Source organism: Sinohyriopsis cumingii, chromosome 19 (assembly GCF_028554795.1).
Source record: "Sinohyriopsis cumingii isolate HCF-2022 chromosome 19, ASM2855479v2, whole genome shotgun sequence".
Taxonomy (NCBI): domain Eukaryota; kingdom Metazoa; phylum Mollusca; class Bivalvia; order Unionida; family Unionidae; genus Sinohyriopsis; species Sinohyriopsis cumingii.
Genome location: NC_142979.1, coordinates 37,515,107 through 37,536,326, shown reverse-complemented (window position 1 = coordinate 37,536,326; position 21,220 = coordinate 37,515,107). Strand labels below are relative to the sequence as shown.

The following is a 21,220-nucleotide window of genomic DNA, read 5'->3' as shown; positions in this document are numbered from 1 at the left end:
AAGTAAACAACAATCATACAATTGGAGATGGATCGGGGACAGATTCAGATGATGACAGGAAGATGGCTGCAGACGTTGTTGAAAGATCAAACGAATCACGTACATGTCAAGAAAACGGTACTAATATCGAAAATTTCAAAGTAGTACAAAGGAGAAGGAGAAGGTTTAATCCAGTACCTAACATGAAATTGAATAACATGCGACGAACACCTATTAAGAAATGATCAAACACTCAACATTTTTTAATACTTTCAATACACTCATCATAATCATGGCTTTAAATATTGTATCTCTAAATGTAAATGGCTTGCGTAATTTGAATAAACTAAAGTCTGTTTTAGAAATATTTAAAGAGAAAAGAGGCCATATTTTATTATTGCAAGAAACCTTTTGGGATGATGAGTTTGTTGAAAGTGTTAGAGAAAATGAGATTTGGAATGGTGACATATTTTATAGTAATGCAGACAATAGGAGGGCAGGTGTTGCTGTTTTAGTAGTGAGAGAATTGAGAAATCAGGTGACACAAGAAATTATTGAAAAGGGTAGGATTTTACATCTTAAAATAGCTATTGATGATAAAGTGATTGATTTAATCAATATTTATGCTCCAAATGTTGTGAAGGAAAGGTTTAACTTTTTCATGAAGCTAAATACATATTTACATAACAGTACTAGTGATAGCACTATCCTGGCTGGTGATTTTAATACAACTTTAGCAGGTATTGATCGACATAACAAAGCCTTACATATTGATGATGTAGCAGTGCGTGAACTTTATAAAATTATTCATGATAGGAATATTACCGATTTATGGAGATCACGAAATCCTAGTACTCGTAGTTTCTCCAGAAAACAAGTTGTACTAGGCGAAATGAAGCAGAGTAGAATAGATTATTTTTTGATTTCCTCAAAATTGCATTCCAATGTGCAAAATATTTATTATGCAGATACATCCTTTAGTGATCATTCTTTTGTATACCTTAAACTAAATACCTGCAAAGTGGAAACAGGGCCCGGATTATGGATACTAAACAACAATGTTCTTTTTGAGGAAAAATATGTACAAAGAGTGAAATCAATTCTTACCGAAGGAAAAACTGACGAAATGTATTTCAGGGAACCACTCATTTGGTGGGATAATGTAAAATACAAAATTAAAAAATTTTCCCAAGTATACTGTACAAGAAGAAATAAGGAAAGATTACAAGAATACTTTACATTGCAAAATAAATTAAAATCATTTTCAGAAAAAGTCGCAAATAAAGAATCATATGACATTAACAAATATGAAGAACTAAAACATCAGCTAAGTGACTATGAAACTGATTTTTGTCGGGGTGCTATTTTGAGATCTAAGGCGAAATGGGCAATTGAAAGCGATAGAAATACTAAATACTTTCTAAATCTTGAGAAATATCGACACAACAAAAATGTAATTAATGAATTGATTGATGATGATGGTGTAATTATTTCAAATACAAGCGGGATCTTAGATGAAATACATCAGTTTTATAGTCATTTATATTCTTCGGTAACTGTTGATGATAATTGTACTGATTCACTTTTAAATTTTGTAAACTGTTCTGTATCTGATGAGGATAAAGATATGTGTGATGCCATAATAACAGTTGATGAAATACATACAGCTATAAAAGGGATGGCTAAAAATAAAAGCCCCGGCCCGGACGGATTGACAGTAGAGTGGTATTGTAAATTTTATGATTGTATATATGATATTCTGTTGCACATCTTTCAGAGTGTTAAGAATGACAATATTATGTCGAGATCAATGAGATTTGGGGTTATATCACTTATTTATAAAAATAAGGGGGATAATAGAAGATTGCAAAATTGGCGTCCTATCAGTTTACTTAATGTAGATTATAAAATTTTGGCAAGGATTTTGTCTACACGTTTAAAAATGGTATTACCCAAAATTATTTCTCAAACTCAGACATGTTGTATAGTTGGGAGAGATATTGCTGATACTATAGTCACTGTAAGAGATATTATAGATATGGTTGAGAGAGACAATCTTGAGGGATATATCTTAAAAATTGATCAAGAAAAAGCGTTTGACAGAGTTTGCCACTCATATCTGATTTCTGTTTTACGAAAGTTCGGTTTTGGTGACAATTTTATTCAGTGGATAAAGATATTTTATAATGAAATTAAAAGTAGTGTTAAATGCAATGGTCATCTAATGAAACCCTTTTTAATTAAAAATTCAGTCAGACAAGGTTGTCCTATATCAGCAATGTTATATGTATTAGCAGCAGAACCCTTAGGACTCGCTATCAAAGCAAATTCCACTATTAAAGGTATTCCACTCCCACTGTCTAGTAATACAAGTAAAGTTTTTCAACATGCAGATGATACAACCTTGACATTAGCGGACACACAATCCATTAATCAATCTTTTAATGTACTTGACTTGTATTGTAAAGGATCTGGTGCAAAGGTGAACAAGGAAAAGACAGAACTTCTGTGTATTGGATCTGGTAAACTTACTGATGATTATTGCAAACAATTACAAATTCAAATGTGTGATCAAGTCATCTTAATTTTGGGAGCTTATGTTGGAAAATGTGCAAAGTTATGTGAGCAACTGAACTGGAATGATAGATTGTCTAAAATTAAAAACTTATTGCAACTGTGGTCACAGAGATTTTTGACAATACAAGGAAAAGTAACAGTTGTTAATAACTTATTAGTTTCTAGAGTATTGTACATAGTGTCAGTTCAGCCTCTTCCTGATATGATTGCTGATGAATTGAAGCAATTATTTCTCAGATTTATCTGGTCAGGAAAGTCCCATTTGGTTCACTATTATACAATAATTGGTGATAAGCGAAATGGCGGACTACAGTTAACTGATATAAAGATGAAAATGTATGCATTCAGACTAAAATTTTTAAAAAGATACTTTGATGTGAATTGCCATGCTATGTGGAAAAATACCTTTGATCACTTTTTATCTACTGTCCTGAACATGAGGTTGACCAAAGAGTTGTTTCTCATGTCTTTAAATAAGCAACAATTGAATACCCTACCTATATTTTACAGAGAAATGTTTCATGCATGGGAAAACTTAGAAATAATATCGATACAAATATTGATGTGAGGAATGTTTTTGAACAACCTCTCTTTTTAAATCCTAATATTACATGTGCTGGTAAAACGTTGTTTTTCGCAGAATTTATAGAAGCAGGAATTGTTCGTGTTCAGGATATTACATATGAATTTGTACCTGGAATACTACCTTATAGAGCTATTCAAGAAATGATATACAAATCAAATTCTGAGATCAAAACAGATAAGATAAAAAAAGACTATAATTGCTTAATAGAAAGTATACCATTAGGCTGGAGAAATATTGTTGCAACAGAGTCAAAACCCACCGTAACCAATGGGAGAAATAATATGTTTCTCAGAGTTGATACAAAATTATATGACCTCTGTTTATGTACAACACAACTATTTTACAAGCTTTTATGTACGTTGATTTTTCAAGAACCAGCTTCTGTTTCCTTTTGGAGTAAGATATTTAGTTTGGAAAAGCATAAATACTGGAAATTGATACACCTACCTTTCAAGACCCCAGATTGTATAGATTTGGATTACAGAATAATGCACAATCGAATATTTACAAAAGAGAGACTAAAATACTATGGCAAAATTGATAATGACTTATGTCCAGTGTGCCAGTTGGAAACAGAGGATTTATTTCACATGTTTTTGAAATGTCCTGAATTAAGCTCTTTTAAGAATTATATTGTATATATAGTTGAGATTCTTTTTAAAAATTGTAGAGTTGGTGTTCTCAATAGCACTTCTTTTGAACAAATGCTCATGATAGGATATAACAAAGAAACAAAATTAGTAAATAGTTATTTTTTGAACTACATTCTGATCATTGCTCGATTGTGCATTTACAAAAGAAGAAACATTATGTCGTTATTAGGGAAACAAATAGACATCGAAAGATTGTTCCAATATTTGACTAGAAAATATATATTATATGCGTATCAACATTACAAAGACAAAAATCAGACATTGATTACGAAGTATTTTGTAAAAGATAATCCTTTAATGAGAATAGAAGAGGATAAACTGTTTATTACATTGTAGAATCATTGTTTTGTACTATAGGATTACAAAATAAAATTTTAGAATCATTGTTCTGTAACATAGCTTAACAAAATAATATTGTAGAATCATTGTTTTGTAATATAGCATTACAAAATACTATTGTAGAACCATTATTTTGTAATATAGCATTACAAACTACTATGTACATACTGACTGTATACTTTTAACTTATATACTGTACAAAGCGTTTTTTAAATAAAGAAAGAAAAAAAAAAGCGTTCGCTTTGCATGCGAAAGGCCCCGGGTTCGAGACCCGGCATCTCCACGTTAATTGATTTTGCTTTTTAAGATCTTTTTTATGCATTTTACTAGCAAATGTTTATTCAACAACCCCAACATTCATTAGCTGATTCTGATTTTATTTCTTTCGTTAAGAAACAGTCCGAAAAGATGCCTCTTTTGAGGACTGGTTCTTGATGGTACTAGCTCATTAGCTACACACATGTTAAAGACCCGTTATCATGATAGCGTATTAAGTTGTTTTCTTTATTTAAAGGATTTTAATTGAAATCGCACGCTTTTGCCGTCACACGGACATAATTTCTTTTCAGAAATGTGAAATAATAATGAAAGACCTAATGGTGACCTGCCTTAATATTGTAGCCCAAAAGCACAAAGCAAGTCAATAATGTAATGACATACAGACCAAATTATTTATGTCTTTGTTCCTAATGGGCGGAAAGAACGACATTGATATGGTGTATGAACTTCGGAGCCGTCAGGAAGAGATGTACGTTATGTAATGTTTGTTGTTAGAATATACTACGTTGTGTCCTGCGGTTAAACAGACAACTATGGTATCTTGTGACTGTCAGAATTTTACCAGTTGTGCTTTAACATCTGGCATTGGAAGTTCTCTTATATTTCGGCCAGTTTAGGCTTCTTTTTGCATTCATGTAATTGGATTCAATTAATTCTTTTCTCTAGAAATACCAAAAAGCTCTGATAAAATTATTGGATAAAGACATTCATTCGAAGTGATACAGAATTATCATCAGGAATTATATTTATGTGATTCAACACGAGACTGTTGGCAAAGAAATACAAAGCAGGTCATGACATATACATCATTGCCTTCACTTTTAAATTTCCTTGGGACTTGCACTGAGATTAATTGAGGACTTTTTGTTTCTATGACTTTTGTCTTTAATTCTTGGATAACTTTTGGATTCAATTTGCAAAACACCTTTCTCATTTTTTACTTTGTATTCTAGGGAAATAAATTATTTGTTAAACTTTGCAAAGCTGGTTGTCTTCACTCTTTTCCTTCTCTTATTTTAAGAGCATAGACTCGTAACAGGAAACTGAGAGCTCGTCATTGGGATATGAATTGCCCTAAAATATATCAGAAATCTTTGTTTTTGAAACTGAAATTTCCCTGGTTTCAGAATTATTAAATCCCATGTATTATTTCATATTTCAGAAATCTTAAATACAATCATCAAGCTTTTTGCAATGCCATCAAAAGTGGAGATATGTATTTCAAATCCTACCCTGGAGCAGTTAGATTGTTTGAAACAAGATGAATTGCTTCAACCTGCCAGAAAATATGATCTTTCTGAGGCAAAATCTCTTTTAACGAAACTTGAAAGAAAAAATATTTTGATCCAATATTTGGTGGAAAAGAATGGTTTGGATAAATGTGCTTTGGTTTTGATAAGCATGCCTATGTTCTGTGTCAGCACTTAACATGAATGTAAAGGAATTTAAGTTAAAATACAAGATGGAATTAGAGAGAAGAAAGCTTGAACTTCAGAAAGAGAAGCAACTGCAATTCGATAAAGAGGAGAATATAGTTGCAATTGGAGAAAGATGAGAGAGAAATACAAATGAAGTTATAGAAAGAAGAAAACCAATGCATTTGCAGTTGGAGAAAGAGGGGAGAGAGAAACAAATGCAGTTACAGAAAGAAGAGAAACAAGTGTTGTTGGTGGATGTGGAGAGAGAGAGAGATGAGTCAAATGCAATTAGTGAATGAGGAGAGGGAGAGACAGATGCAAATGCAAATGCAAAAAAGAAAAGAAGAAAGAGAATTTCAATTTAGATCAAGAGAATTAGAGCTGACAAATGAAAAGCACATCACCAACTTATATACAAATTCAAGTTTTGATGTTACTAAGAATATTAAGTTAGTTTTCCCTTTTAAAGAGAAAGAAGTAAACAAATATTTTCCACATGTTGAAAAAAATTGCAAAAATTCTAAATGGCCAACGGAACATTTGAGTCGATTATTACAGACTGCACTTTTCAGCAAAGACCGAGACATCGGTGCTTCCCTGACAGTACAGAAAAGCGCTTCCTATCATCTGGTGAAATAATACATCTTAAAGGGTTATCCATTAGTCCCTATGGCTTATCGGCAAAAATTCAGGAATTAGAAAAATGAAAGTGGACAAATTCATGTCGAATTTGCAAGAGAAAATAGCAGTTACTTGATAGGTGCTGCTTTGCCAAGAAATTTGATCAATATTATGATTATCCATGGAAGAATCAGATATTGTCTTCTTCACTCCATGATCGTAACATACAAGCGTCACTCATTGTCGAAACATGTACACTATGCGGCACACACGTCAAAAGCGAAATATGATTGGTTTAAAATGTTATACTTGTATGGGATGCATCAGAGTAATAAAAAGTAGTTTAACGTATTTCTTGAAATTATTATTTGATGTAATGCAATCATTATTATTTTAGCGATCGTACGTTAGATAATGACTGACATATTTATTTCTCCAATTTTTCATATTTCGTTGACGTGTGTGCCGCATAGTGTACATGTTTCGAAAATGAGAGTCACTTGTATGCGACAAGTGTGGAGTGAAGAAGACAATGTTTAAATATTCCATGGAACAGGACTCCTAAAGTTGGATCGAGTTAATGTTAAAAAAAAACTTACTTTAGAATCGACCACTGTTCTGTAATTAAAGAAGGATGTATCGTCGAGTCGCACACATGGTATATGGAGCTCTTTTCACCGGTTTTCACCTGAGCGTAACGTTGTCCCTGCAAGCACAAGTCGGGAAATTCACAAGTTTCAGAGCCCGTAGCTTCAGTTTGGTGAAACGCAGAAACGTCAACGATGGTTTGATGAATAGAAACATATCTAAGGAGAAACATAATATCATAGCGTAAGATCGTGTGCCTTTATAGACGGCAATAGCAGCAGGAAATCTAGGGTCATGGGTGGAACGTAGTATTTGGAAGTTAATTACCCACTCTCTTCTATAGTATGATAGACAAGGTCCTATTTCGGAATGGGTTATGGGTTTAACCTGAAGTATTTTTATCGCTCTGTACGATTTGTTTCCTTCCGATCATTGTTTTTTGTCCAACATCAAGCTCGAGTCGAGCACCGTTTGGTGGTGCTTTGTAGAAAAGCTTTGAAAATCGCCATATCGTAAAAGAAAGCGAGATTAAATAGTCTTAACCTTAACTTTTATCCTAACCCAAATTTGATCAGAATTCGATGTTAAGACAACTAATATTGCTGTAAAGAAAATTGTAATTGATTATAAAACAAATATTATGAAAATATCAATGTAGCGCAGGGATGATTCTAAAGGGAAAATGAGTCGGGGATGTAGCTCAGCGGTAGAGCGTTCGCTTTGCATGCGAAAGGCCCCGGGTTCGAGACCCGGCATCTCCACGATAATTGATTTTTGCTTTTTAAGATCTTTTTTATGCATTTTACTAGCAAATGTTCATTGAACAACCCCAACATTCATTAGCTGATTCTGATTTTATTTCTTTCGTTAAGATACAGTCCGAAAAGTTGCCTCATTTGAGGACTGGTTCTTGATGGTACTAGCTCACTAGCTACACACGTTAAAGACATGTAATCATGATAAGGTAGTAAGTTGTTTTGTTTTTTTTTAAAATGATTTTAATTGAAATCGCACGCTTTTGCCGTCACGCGGAGATAATTTCTTTTCAGAAATGTGAAATAATAATGAAAGACCTAATGGTGACCTGCCTTAATATTGTAGCTCAAAAGCACAAAGCAAGTCAATAATGTAATGACATACAGACCAAATTATTTATGTCTTTGTTCCTAATGGGCGGAAAGAACGACATTGATATGGTGTATGAATTTCGGAGCCGTCAGGAAGAGATGTACGTTATGTAATGGTTGTTGTTAGAATATACTACGTTGTGTCCTGCGGTTAAACAGACAACTATGGTATCTTGTGACTGTCAGAATTTTACCAGTTGTGCTTTAACATCTGGCATTTGAAGTTCTCTTATATTTCGGCCAGTTTAGGCTTATTTTTGCATTCATATATTTGGATTCAATTAATTCTTTTCTCTGGAAATACCAAAAAGCTCTGATAAAATTATTGGATAAAGACATTCATTCGAAGTGATACAGAATTATCATCAGGAATTATATTTATGTGATTCAACACGAGACTGTTGGCAAAGAAATACAAAGCAGGTCATGACATATATATCATTGCCTTCACTTTTAAATTTCCTTGGGACTTGCACTGAGATTAATTGAGGACTTTTTGTTTCTATGACTTTTGTCTTTAATTCTTGGATAACTTTTGGATTCAATTTGTAAAACACCTTTCTCATTTTTTACTTTGTATTCTAGGGAAAAAAATTATTTTTTAAACTTTGCAAAGCTGGTTGCCTTCACTCTTTTCCTTTTCTTTTTTTAAGAGCATGGACTCGTAACAGGAAACTGACAGCTCGTCATTGGGATATGAATTGCCCTAAAATATATCAGAAATCTTTGTTTTTGAAAGTGAAATTTCCCTGGTTTCAGAATTATTAAATCCCATGTATTATTTCACGTTTTAGAAATCTTAAATACAATCAGCATGCTTTTTGCAATGTCATCAAAAGTGGAGATATGTATTTCAAATCCTACCCTGGAGCAGTTAGATTGTTTGAAACAAGATGAATTGCTTCAACCTGCCAGAAAATATGATCTTTCTGAGGCAAAATCTCTTTTAACGAAACTTGAAAGAAAAAATATTTTGATCCAATATTTGGTGGAAAAGAATGGTTTGGATAAATGTGCCTTGGTTTTGGTTAGTATGTCTACGGTCTGTGTCAGCACTTAACATGAATGTAAAGGAATTTAGGTCAAAATACAAGATGGAATTAGAGAGAAGAAAGCTTGAACTTCAGAAAGAGGAGAAGCGACTACAATTAGATAAAGAGGAGAATGAGAGGAGAATACAGTTGCAGTTGGAGAAAGATGAGAGAGAAATACAAATGAAGTTATAGAAAGAAGAAAACCAATGCATTTGCAGTTGGAGAAAGGGGGGAGAGAGAAACAAATGCAGTTACAGAAAGAAGAGAAACAAGTGTTGCTGGTGAAAGTGGAGAGAGAGAGAGATGAATCAAAACAATTAGAAAAATAGGAGAGAGAGAGACAGATGCAAATGCAAAAAAGAAAAGTAGAAAGAGAATTTCCATTTAGATCAAGAGAATTGCAGCTGACAAATGAAAAGCACATCACCAATTTACGTACAAATTCAAGTTGTGATGTTGCTATGAATTTTAGGTTAGTTTTCCCTTTTAAAGAGAAAGAAGTAAACAAATATTTTCGACATTTTGAAAAAATTGCTGAAAAATTCGAAATAGCCAACGGAACATTTGAGTCGATTATTACAGACTGCACTTTTCAGCAAAGACCGAGACATCGGTGCTTCCCTGACAGTACAGAAAAGCGCTTCCTATCATCTGGTGAAATAATACATCTTAAAGGGTTATCCATTAGTCCCTATGGCTTATCGGCAAAAATTCAGGAATTATAAAAATGAAAGTGGACAAATTCATGTCGAATTTGCAAGAGAAAATAGCAGTTACTTGATAGGTGCTGCTTAGCCAAGAAATGTGATCAATATTACGAATATCCATGGAATAATCAGACACTGTTTTCTTCACTCCACGATCATAACATACAAGCGACTCTCATTGTCGAAACATGCACACTATGCGGCACACCCATCAAAAGCGAAATATGGTTGCTTCAAAATGTTATACTTGTATAAGATGCATCAGAGTAACACAAATGTACAGTATAACGTAATTTTGGAAATTATTATTTGATGTAATACAATCATTATTATTTTAGTGATCGTACGTTAGATAATGACTGACATATTCATTTCTCCAATTTTTCATATTTCGTTGACGTGTGTGCCGCATAGTGTACATGTTTCGAAAATGAGAGTCACTTGTATGCGACAAGTGTGGAGTGAAGAAGACAATGTTTAAATATTCCATGGAACAGGACTCCTAAAGTTGGATCGAGTTAATGTTAAAACAAAAATTACTTTAGAATCGAGTACTATTCTGTAATTAAAGATGGATGTATCGTCGAGTCGCACACATGGTATATGGAGCTCTTTTCACCGGTTTTCACCTGAGCGTAACGTTGTCCCTGCAGGCACAAGTCGGGAAATTCACAAGTTTCAGAGCCCGTAACGCAGAAACGTCAATGATTGCTTGATGAATAGAAACGTATTTAAGGAGAAAAAAAATAATAACGTATTATCGCGTGCCTTTAAAGACGGCAATAGCAGCAGGAAATCTAGGGTCATGGGTGGAACGTAGTATTTGCAAGTTAATTACTCTCTCTCTCTTATTTAGTATTATAGATAAGGTCCTATTTCAGAACGGGTTATGGGGGTAATCTGAAATATTTGTGTCACTCTGTACGATTTGTTTGCTTCAGATCAATGTTTTGTTTTTTTTCCAAACATCAAGCTCGCGTAGAGCTCCTTTGGGTGACGCTTTGGAGAAAAGCTTTGAAAATCGCGATATCGTAAAAGAAAGCGAGATTAAATAGTCCTAACCGTAACTTTTATCCTAACCCAAATTTGATGAAAATTCGATGTTAAGACAACTAATATTGCTGTACAAAAATTGTAATTGATTATAAAGCAAACGTTATGAAAATATGAATGTAGCGCAGAGATGATTCTAAAGGGCATATGAGTCGGGGATGTAGCTCAGCGGTAGAGCGTTCGCTTTGCATGCGAAAGGCCCCGGGTTCGAGACCCGGCATCTCCACGTTAATTGATTTTGCTTTTTAAGATCTTTTTTATGCATTTTACTAGCAAATGTTTATTCAACAACCCCAACATTCATTAGCTGATTCTGATTTTATTTCTTTCGTTAAGAAACAGTCCGAAAAGATGCCTCTTTAGAGGACTGGTTCTTGATGGTACTAGCTCATTAGCTACACACATGTTAAAGACCCGTTATCATGATAGCGTATTAAGTTGTTTTCTTTATTTAAAGGATTTTAATTGAAATCGCACGCTTTTGCCGTCACACGGACATAATTTCTTTTCAGAAATGTGAAATAATAATGAAAGACCTAATGGTGACCTGCCTTAATATTGTAGCCCAAAAGCACAAAGCAAGTCAATAATGTAATGACATACAGACCAAATTATTTATGTCTTTGTTCCTAATGGACGGAAAGAACGACATTGATATGGTGTATGAACTTCGGAGCCGTCAGGAAGAGATGTACGTTATGTAATGGTTGTTGTTAGAATATACTACGTTGTGTCCTGCGGTTAAACAGACAACTATGGTATCTTGTGACTGTCAGAATTTTACCAGTTGTGCTTTAACATCTGGCATTGGAAGTTCTCTTATATTTCGGCCAGTTTAGGCTTCTTTTTGCATTCATGTAACTGGATTCAATTAATTCTTTTCTCTAGAAATACCAAAAAGCTCTGATAAAATTATTGGATAAAGACATTCATTCGAAGTGATACAGAATTATCATCAGGAATTATATTTATGTGATTCAACACGAGACTGTTGGCAAAGAAATACAAAGCAGGTCATGACATATACATCATTGCCTTCACTTTTAAATTTCCTTGGGACTTGCACTGAGATTAATTGAGGACTTTTTGTTTCTATGACTTTTGTCTTTAATTCTTGGATAACTTTTGGATTCAATTTGCAAAACACCTTTCTCATTTTTTACTTTGTATTCTAGGGAAATAAATTATTTGTTAAACTTTGCAAAGCTGGTTGTCTTCACTCTTTTCCTTCTCTTATTTTAAGAGCATAGACTCGTAACAGGAAACTGAGAGCTCGTCATTGGGATATGAATTGCCCTAAAATATATCAGAAATCTTTGTTTTTGAAACTGAAATTTCCCTGGTTTCAGAATTATTAAATCCCATGTATTATTTCATATTTCAGAAATCTTAAATACAATCATCAAGCTTTTTGCAATGCCATCAAAAGTGGAGATATGTATTTCAAATCCTACCCTGGAGCAGTTAGATTGTTTGAAACAAGATGAATTGCTTCAACCTGCCAGAAAATATGATCTTTCTGAGGCAAAATCTCTTTTAACGAAACTTGAAAGAAAAAATATTTTGATCCAATATTTGGTGGAAAAGAATGGTTTGGATAAATGTGCTTTGGTTTTGATAAGCATGCCTATGTTCTGTGTCAGCACTTAACATGAATGTAAAGGAATTTAAGTTAAAATACAAGATGGAATTAGAGAGAAGAAAGCTTGAACTTCAGAAAGAGAAGCAACTGCAATTCGATAAAGAGGAGAATATAGTTGCAATTGGAGAAAGATGAGAGAGAAATACAAATGAAGTTATACAAAGAAGAAAACCAATGCATTTGCAGTTGGAGAAAGAGGGGAGAGAGAAACAAATGCAGTTACAGAAAGAAGAGAAACAAGTGTTGTTGGTGGATGTGGAGAGAGAGAGAGATGAGTCAAATGCAATTAGTGAATGAGGAGAGGGAGAGACAGATGCAAATGCAAATGCAAAAAAGAAAAGAAGAAAGAGAATTTCAATTTAGATCAAGAGAATTAGAGCTGACAAATGAAAAGCACATCACCAACTTATATACAAATTCAAGTTTTGATGTTACTAAGAATATTAAGTTAGTTTTCCCTTTTAAAGAGAAAGAAGTAAACAAATATTTTCCACATGTTGAAAAAAATTGCAAAAATTCTAAATGGCCAACGGAACATTTGAGTCGATTATTACAGACTGCACTTTTCAGCAAAGACCGAGACATCGGTGCTTCCCTGACAGTACAGAAAAGCGCTTCCTATCATCTGGTGAAATAATACATCTTAAAGGGTTATCCATTAGTCCCTATGGCTTATCGGCAAAAATTCAGGAATTATAAAAATGAAAGTGGACAAATTCATGTCGAATTTGCAAGAGAAAATAGCAGTTACTTGATAGGTGCTGCTTAGCCAAGAAATGTGATCAATATTACGAATATCCATGGAATAATCAGACACTGTTTTCTTCACTCCACGATCATAACATACAAGCGACTCTCATTGTCGAAACATGCACACTATGCGGCACACCCATCAAAAGCGAAATATGGTTGCTTCAAAATGTTATACTTGTATAAGATGCATCAGAGTAACACAAATGTACAGTATAACGTAATTTTGGAAATTATTATTTGATGTAATACAATCATTATTATTTTAGTGATCGTACGTTAGATAATGACTGACATATTCATTTCTCCAATTTTTCATATTTCGTTGACGTGTGTGCCGCATAGTGTACATGTTTCGAAAATGAGAGTCACTTGTATGCGACAAGTGTGGAGTGAAGAAGACAATGTTTAAATATTCCATGGAACAGGACTCCTAAAGTTGGATCGAGTTAATGTTAAAACAAAAATTACTTTAGAATCGAGTACTATTCTGTAATTAAAGATGGATGTATCGTCGAGTCGCACACATGGTATATGGAGCTCTTTTCACCGGTTTTCACCTGAGCGTAACGTTGTCCCTGCAGGCACAATTCGCGAAATTCACAAGTTTCAGAGCCCGTAACGCAGAAACGTCAATGATTGCTTGATGAATAGAAACGTATTTAAGGAGAAAAAAAATAATAACGTATTATCGCGTGCCTTTAAAGACGGCAATAGCAGCAGGAAATCTAGGGTCATGGGTGGAACGTAGTATTTGCAAGTTAATTACCCACTCTCTTCTATAGTATGATAGACAAGGTCCTATTTCGGAATGGGTTATGGGTTTAACCTGAAGTATTTTTATCGCTCTGTACGATTTGTTTCCTTCCGATCATTGTTTTTTGTCCAACATCAAGCTCGAGTCGAGCACCGTTTGGTGGTGCTTTGTAGAAAAGCTTTGAAAATCGCCATATCGTAAAAGAAAGCGAGATTAAATAGTCTTAACCTTAACTTTTATCCTAACCCAAATTTGATCAGAATTCGATGTTAAGACAACTAATATTGCTGTAAAGAAAATTGTAATTGATTATAAAACAAATATTATGAAAATATCAATGTAGCGCAGGGATGATTCTAAAGGGAAAATGAGTCGGAGATGTAGCTCAGCGGTAGAGCGTTCGTTTTGCATGCGAAAGGCCCCGGGTTCGAGACCCGGCATCTCCACGATAATTGATTTTTGCTTTTTAAGATCTTTTTTATGCATTTTACTAGCAAATGTTCATTGAACAACCCCAACATTCATTAGCTGATTCTGATTTTATTTCTTTCGTTAAGATACAGTCCGAAAAGTTGCCTCATTTGAGGACTGGTTCTTGATGGTACTAGCTCATTAGCTACACACGTTAAAGACATGTAATCATGATAAGGTAGTAAGTTGTTTTGTTTTTTTTTAAAATGATTTTAATTGAAATCGCACGCTTTTGCCGTCACGCGGAGATAATTTCTTTTCAGAAATGTGAAATAATAATGAAAGACCTAATGGTGACCTGCCTTAATATTGTAGCTCAAAAGCACAAAGCAAGTCAATAATGTAATGACATACAAACTAAATTATTTATGTCTTTGTTCCTAATGGGCGAAAAGTACGACATTGATATGGTGTAAGAATTTCGGAGCCGTCAGGAAGAGATGTACGTTATGTAACGGTTGTTGTTAGAATATACTACGTTGTGTCCTGCGGTTAAACAGACAACTATGGTATCTTGTGACTGTCAGAATTTTACCAGTTGTGCTTTAACATCTGGCATTGGAAGTTCTCTTATATTTCGGCCAGTTTAGGCTTCATTTTGCATTCATATATTTGGACTCAATTAATTCTTTTCTCTGGAAATACCAAAAAGCTCTGATAAAATTATTGGATAAAGACATTCATTCGAAGTGATACAGAATTATCATCAGGAATTATATTTATGTGATTCAACACGAGACTGTTGGCAAAGAAATACAAAGCAGGTCATGACATATATATCATTGCCTTCACTTTTAAATTTCCTTGGGACTTGCACTGAGATTAATTGAGGACTTTTTGTTTCTATGACTTTTGTCTTTAATTCTTGGATAACTTTTGGATTCAATTTGTAAAACACCTTTCTCATTTTTTACTTTGTATTCTAGGGAAAAAAATTATTTTTTAAACTTTGCAAAGCTGGTTGCCTTCACTCTTTTCCTTTTCTTTTTTTAAGAGCATGGACTCGTAACAGGAAACTGAGAGCTCGTCATTGGGATATGAATTGCCCTAAAATATATCAGAAATCTTTGTTTTTGAAAGTGAAATTTCCCTGGTTTCAGAATTATTAAATCCCATGTATTATTTCACGTTTTAGAAATCTTAAATACAATCAGCATGCTTTTTGCAATGTCATCAAAAGTGGAGATATGTATTTCAAATCCTACCCTGGAGCAGTTAGATTGTTTGAAACAAGATGAATTGCTTCAACCTGCCAGAAAATATGATCTTTCTGAGGCAAAATCTCTTTTAACGAAACTTGAAAGAAAAAATATTTTGATCCAATATTTGGTGGAAAAGAATGGTTTGGATAAATGTGCCTTGGTTTTGGTTAGTATGTCTACGGTCTGTGTCAGCACTTAACATGAATGTAAAGGAATTTAGGTCAAAATACAAGATGGAATTAGAGAGAAGAAAGCTTGAACTTCAGAAAGAGGAGAAGCGACTACAATTAGATAAAGAGGAGAATGAGAGGAGAATACAGTTGCAGTTGGAGAAAGATGAGAGAGAAATACAAATGAAGTTATAGAAAGAAGAAAACCAATGCATTTGCAGTTGGAGAAAGAGGGGAGAGAGAAACAAATGCAGTTACAGAAAGAAGAGAAACAAGTGTTGCTGGTGAAAGTGGAGAGAGAGAGAGATGAATCAAAACAATTAGAAAAATAGGAGAGAGAGAGACAGATGCAAATGCAAAAAAGAAAAGTAGAAAGAGAATTTCCATTTAGATCATGAGAATTGCAGCTGACAAATGAAAAGCACATCACCAATTTACGTACAAATTCAAGTTGTGATGTTGCTATGAATTTTAGGTTAGTTTTCCCTTTTAAAGAGAAAGAAGTAAACAAATATTTTCGACATTTTGAAAAAATTGCTGAAAAATTCGAAATAGCCAACGGAACATTTGAGTCGATTATTACAGACTGCACTTTTCAGCAAAGACCGAGACATCGGTGCTTCCCTGACAGTACAGAAAAGCGCTTCCTATCATCTGGTGAAATAATACATCTTAAAGGGTTATCCATTAGTCCCTATGGCTTATCGGCAAAAATTCAGGAATTTTAAAAATGAAAGTGGACAAATTCATGTCGAATTTGCAAGAGAAAATAGCAGTTACTTGATAGGTGCTGCTTAGCCAAGAAATGTGATCAATATTACGAATATCCATGGAATAATCAGACACTGTTTTCTTCACTCCACGATCATAACATACAAGCGACTCTCATTGTCGAAACATGCACACTATGCGGCACACCCATCAAAAGCGAAATATGGTTGCTTCAAAATGTTATACTTGTATAAGATGCATCAGAGTAACACAAATGTACAGTATAACGTAATTTTGGAAATTATTATTTGATGTAATACAATCATTATTATTTTAGTGATCGTACGTTAGATAATGACTGACATATTCATTTCTCCAATTTTTCATATTTCGTTGACGTGTGTGCCGCATAGTGTACATGTTTCGAAAATGAGAGTCACTTGTATGCGACAAGTGTGGAGTGAAGAAGAAAATGTTTAAATATTCCATGGAACAGGACTCCTAAAGTTGGATCGAGTTAATGTTAAAACAAAAATTACTTTAGAATCGAGTACTATTCTGTAATTAAAGATGGATGTATCGTCGAGTCGCACACATGGTATATGGAGCTCTTTTCACCGGTTTTCACCTGAGCGTAACGTTGTCCCTGCAGGCACAATTCGCGAAATTCACAAGTTTCAGAGCCCGTAACGCAGAAACGTCAATGATTGCTTGATGAATAGAAACGTATTTAAGGAGAAAAAAAATAATAACGTATTATCGCGTGCCTTTAAAGACGGCAATAGCAGCAGGAAATCTAGGGTCATGGGTGGAACGTAGTATTTGCAAGTTAATTACTCTCTCTCTCTTATTTAGTATTAAAGATAAGGTCCTATTTCAGAACGGGTTATGGGGGTAATCTGAAGTATTTGTATCACTCTGTGCGATTTGTTTGCTTCAGATCAATGTTTTTTTTTTCCGAACATCAAGCTCGCGTAGAGCTCCTTTGGGTGACGCTTTGGAGAAAAGATTTGAAAATCACGATATCGTAAAAGAAAGCGAGATTAAATAGTCCTAACCGTAACTTTTATCCTAACCCAAATTTGATGAAAATTCGATGTTAAGACAACTAATATTGCTGTACAAAAATTGTAATTGATTATAAAGCAAACGTTATGAAAATATGAATGTAGCGCAGAGATGATTCTAAAGGGCATATGAGTCGGGGATGTAGCTCAGCGGTAGAGCGTTCGCTTTGCATGCGAAAGGCCCCGGGTTCGAGACCCGGCATCTCCACGTTAATTGATTTTGCTTTTTAAGATCTTTTTTATGCATTTTACTAGCAAATGTTTATTCAACAACCCCAACATTCATTAGCTGATTCTGATTTTATTTCTTTCGTTAAGAAACAGTCCGAAAAGATGCCTCTTTAGAGGACTGGTTCTTGATGGTACTAGCTCATTAGCTACACACGTTAAAGACATGTAATCATGATAAGGTAGTAAGTTGTTTTGTTTTTTTTAAAATGATTTTAATTGAAATCGCACGCTTTTGCCGTCACGCGGAGATAATTTCTTTTCAGAAATGTGAAATAATAATGAAAGACCTAATGGTGACCTGCCTTAATATTGTAGCTCAAAAGCACAAAGCAAGTCAATAATGTAATGACATACAGACTAAATTATTTATGTCTTTGTTCCTAATGGGCGGAAAGAACGACATTGATATGGTGTAAGAATTTCGGAGCCGTCAGGAAGAGATGTACGTTATGTAACGGTTGTTGTTAGAATATACTACGTTGTGTCCTGCGGTTAAACAGACAACTATGGTATCTTGTGACTGTCAGAATTTTACCAGTTGTGCTTTAACATCTGGCATTGGAAGTTCTCTTATATTTCGGCCAGTTTAGGCTTCATTTTGCATTCATATATTTGGATTCAATTAATTCTTTTCTCTGGAAATACCAAAAAGCTCTGATAAAATTATTGGATAAAGACATTCATTCGAAGTGATACAGAATTATCATCAGGAATTATATTTATGTGATTCAACACGAGACTGTTGGCAAAGAAATACAAAGCAGGTCATGACATATATATCATTGCCTTCACTTTTAAATTTCCTTGGGACTTGCACTGAGATTAATTGAGGACTTTTTGTTTCTATGACTTTTGTCTTTAATTCTTGGATAACTTTTGGATTCAATTTGCAAAACACCTTTCTCATTTTTTACTTTGTATTCTAGGGAAATAAATTATTTGTTAAACTTTGCAAAGCTGGTTGTCTTCACTCTTTTCCTTCTCTTATTTTAAGAGCATAGACTCGTAACAGGAAACTGAGAGCTCGTCATTGGGATATGAATTGCCCTAAAATATATCAGAAATCTTTGTTTTTGAAACTGAAATTTCCCTGGTTTCAGAATTATTAAATCCCATGTATTATTTCATATTTCAGAAATCTTAAATACAATCATCAAGCTTTTTGCAATGCCATCAAAAGTGGAGATATGTATTTCAAATCCTACCCTGGAGCAGTTAGATTGTTTGAAACAAGATGAATTGCTTCAACCTGCCAGAAAATATGATCTTTCTGAGGCAAAATCTCTTTTAACGAAACTTGAAAGAAAAAATATTTTGATCCAATATTTGGTGGAAAAGAATGGTTTGGATAAATGTGCTTTGGTTTTGATAAGCATGCCTATGTTCTGTGTCAGCACTTAACATGAATGTAAAGGAATTTAAGTTAAAATACAAGATGGAATTAGAGAGAAGAAAGCTTGAACTTCAGAAAGAGAAGCAACTGCAATTAGATAAAGAGGAGAATATAGTTGCAATTGGAGAAAGATGAGAGAGAAATACAAATGAAGTTATACAAAGAAGAAAACCAATGCATTTGCAGTTGGAGAAAGAGGGGAGAGAGAAACAAATGCAGTTACAGAAAGAAGAGAAACAAGTGTTGTTGGTGGATGTGGAGAGAGAGAGAGATGAGTCAAATGCAATTAGTGAATGAGGAGAGGGAGAGACAGATGCAAATGCAAATGCAAAAAAGAAAAGAAGAAAGAGAATTTCAATTTAGATCAAGAGAATTAGAGTTGACAAATGAAAAGCACATCACCAACTTATATACAAATTCAAGTTTTGATGTTACTAAGAATATTAAGTTAGTTTTCCCTTTTAAAGAGAAAGAAGTAAACAAATATTTTCCACATGTTGAAAAAAATTGCAAAAATTCTAAATGGCCAACGGAACATTTGAGTCGATTATTACAGACTGCACTTTTCAGCAAAGACCGAGACATCGGTGCTTCCCTGACAGTACAGAAAAGCGCTTCCTATCATCTGGTGAAATAATACATCTTAAAGGGTTATCCATTAGTCCCTATGGCTTATCGGCAAAAATTCAGGAATTAGAAAAATGAAAGTGGACAAATTCATGTCGAATTTGCAAGAGAAAATAGCAGTTACTTGATAGGTGCTGCTTTGCCAAGAAATTTGATCAATATTATGATTATCCATGGAATAATCAGATATTGTCTTCTTCACTCCATGATCGTAACATACAAGCGTCACTCATTGTCGAAACATGTACACTATGCGGCACACACGTCAAAAGCGAAATATGATTGGTTTAAAATGTTATACTTGTATGGGATGCATCAGAGTAATAAAAAGTAGTTTAACGTATTTCTTGAAATTATTATTTGATGTAATGCAATCATTATTATTTTAGCGATCGTACGTTAGATAATGACTGACATATTTATTTCTCCAATTTTTCATATTTCGTTGACGTGTGTGCCGCATAGTGTACATGTTTCGAAAATGAGAGTCACTTGTATGCGACAAGTGTGGAGTGAAGAAGACAATGTTTAAATATTCCATGGAACAGGACTCCTAAAGTTGGATCGAGTTAATGTTAAAAAAAAACTTACTTTAGAATCGACCACTGTTCTGTAATTAAAGAAGGATGTATCGTCGAGTCGCACACATGGAAAATGGAGCTCTTTTCACCGGTTTTCACCTGAGCGTAACGTTGTCCCTGCAGGCACAAGTCGGGAAATTCACAAGTTTCAGAGCCCGTAGCTTCAGTTTGGTGAAACGCAGAAACGTCAACGATGGTTTGATGAATAGAAACATATCTAAGGAGAAACATAATATCATAGCGTAAGATCGTGTGCCTTTATAGACGGCAATAGCAGCAGGAAATCTAGGGTCATGGGTGGAACGTAGTATTTGGAAGTTAATTACCCACTCTCTTCTATAGTATGATAGACAAGGTCCTATTTCGGAATGGGTTATGGGTTTAACCTGAAGTATTTTTATCGCTCTGTACGATTTGTTTCCTTCCGATCATTGTTTTTTGTCCAACATCAAGCTCGAGTCGAGCACCGTTTGGTGGTGCTTTGTAGAAAAGCTTTGAAAATCGCCATATCGTAAAAGAAAGCGAGATTAAATAGTCTTAACCTTAACTTTTATCCTAACCCAAATTTGATCAGAATTCGATGTTAAGACAACTAATATTGCTGTAAAGAAAATTGTAATTGATTATAAAACAAATATTATGAAAATATCAATGTAG

The 21,220-nt window shown here is 34.1% G+C and overlaps 4 non-coding genes across 4 annotated transcripts; all 4 read left to right on the top strand.

Moving 5' to 3' along the window:
• Window positions 1-7,729: 7,729 nt before the first annotated feature.
• Trnaa-ugc (transfer RNA alanine (anticodon UGC)) lies at window positions 7,730-7,801 on the top strand. The gene has a single exon. It is a non-coding gene; the product is annotated as a tRNA-Ala (tRNA).
• Window positions 7,802-11,115: 3,314 nt separating this feature from the next.
• Window positions 11,116-11,187, top strand: Trnaa-ugc (transfer RNA alanine (anticodon UGC)). The gene has a single exon. It is a non-coding gene; the product is annotated as a tRNA-Ala (tRNA).
• A 3,297-nt stretch (window positions 11,188-14,484) lies between these two features.
• Window positions 14,485-14,556, top strand: Trnaa-ugc (transfer RNA alanine (anticodon UGC)). Its single transcript has one exon. It is a non-coding gene; the product is annotated as a tRNA-Ala (tRNA).
• Window positions 14,557-17,867: 3,311 nt separating this feature from the next.
• Window positions 17,868-17,939, top strand: Trnaa-ugc (transfer RNA alanine (anticodon UGC)). Its single transcript has one exon. It is a non-coding gene; the product is annotated as a tRNA-Ala (tRNA).
• The last annotated feature ends 3,281 nt before the right edge of the window (window positions 17,940-21,220 follow it).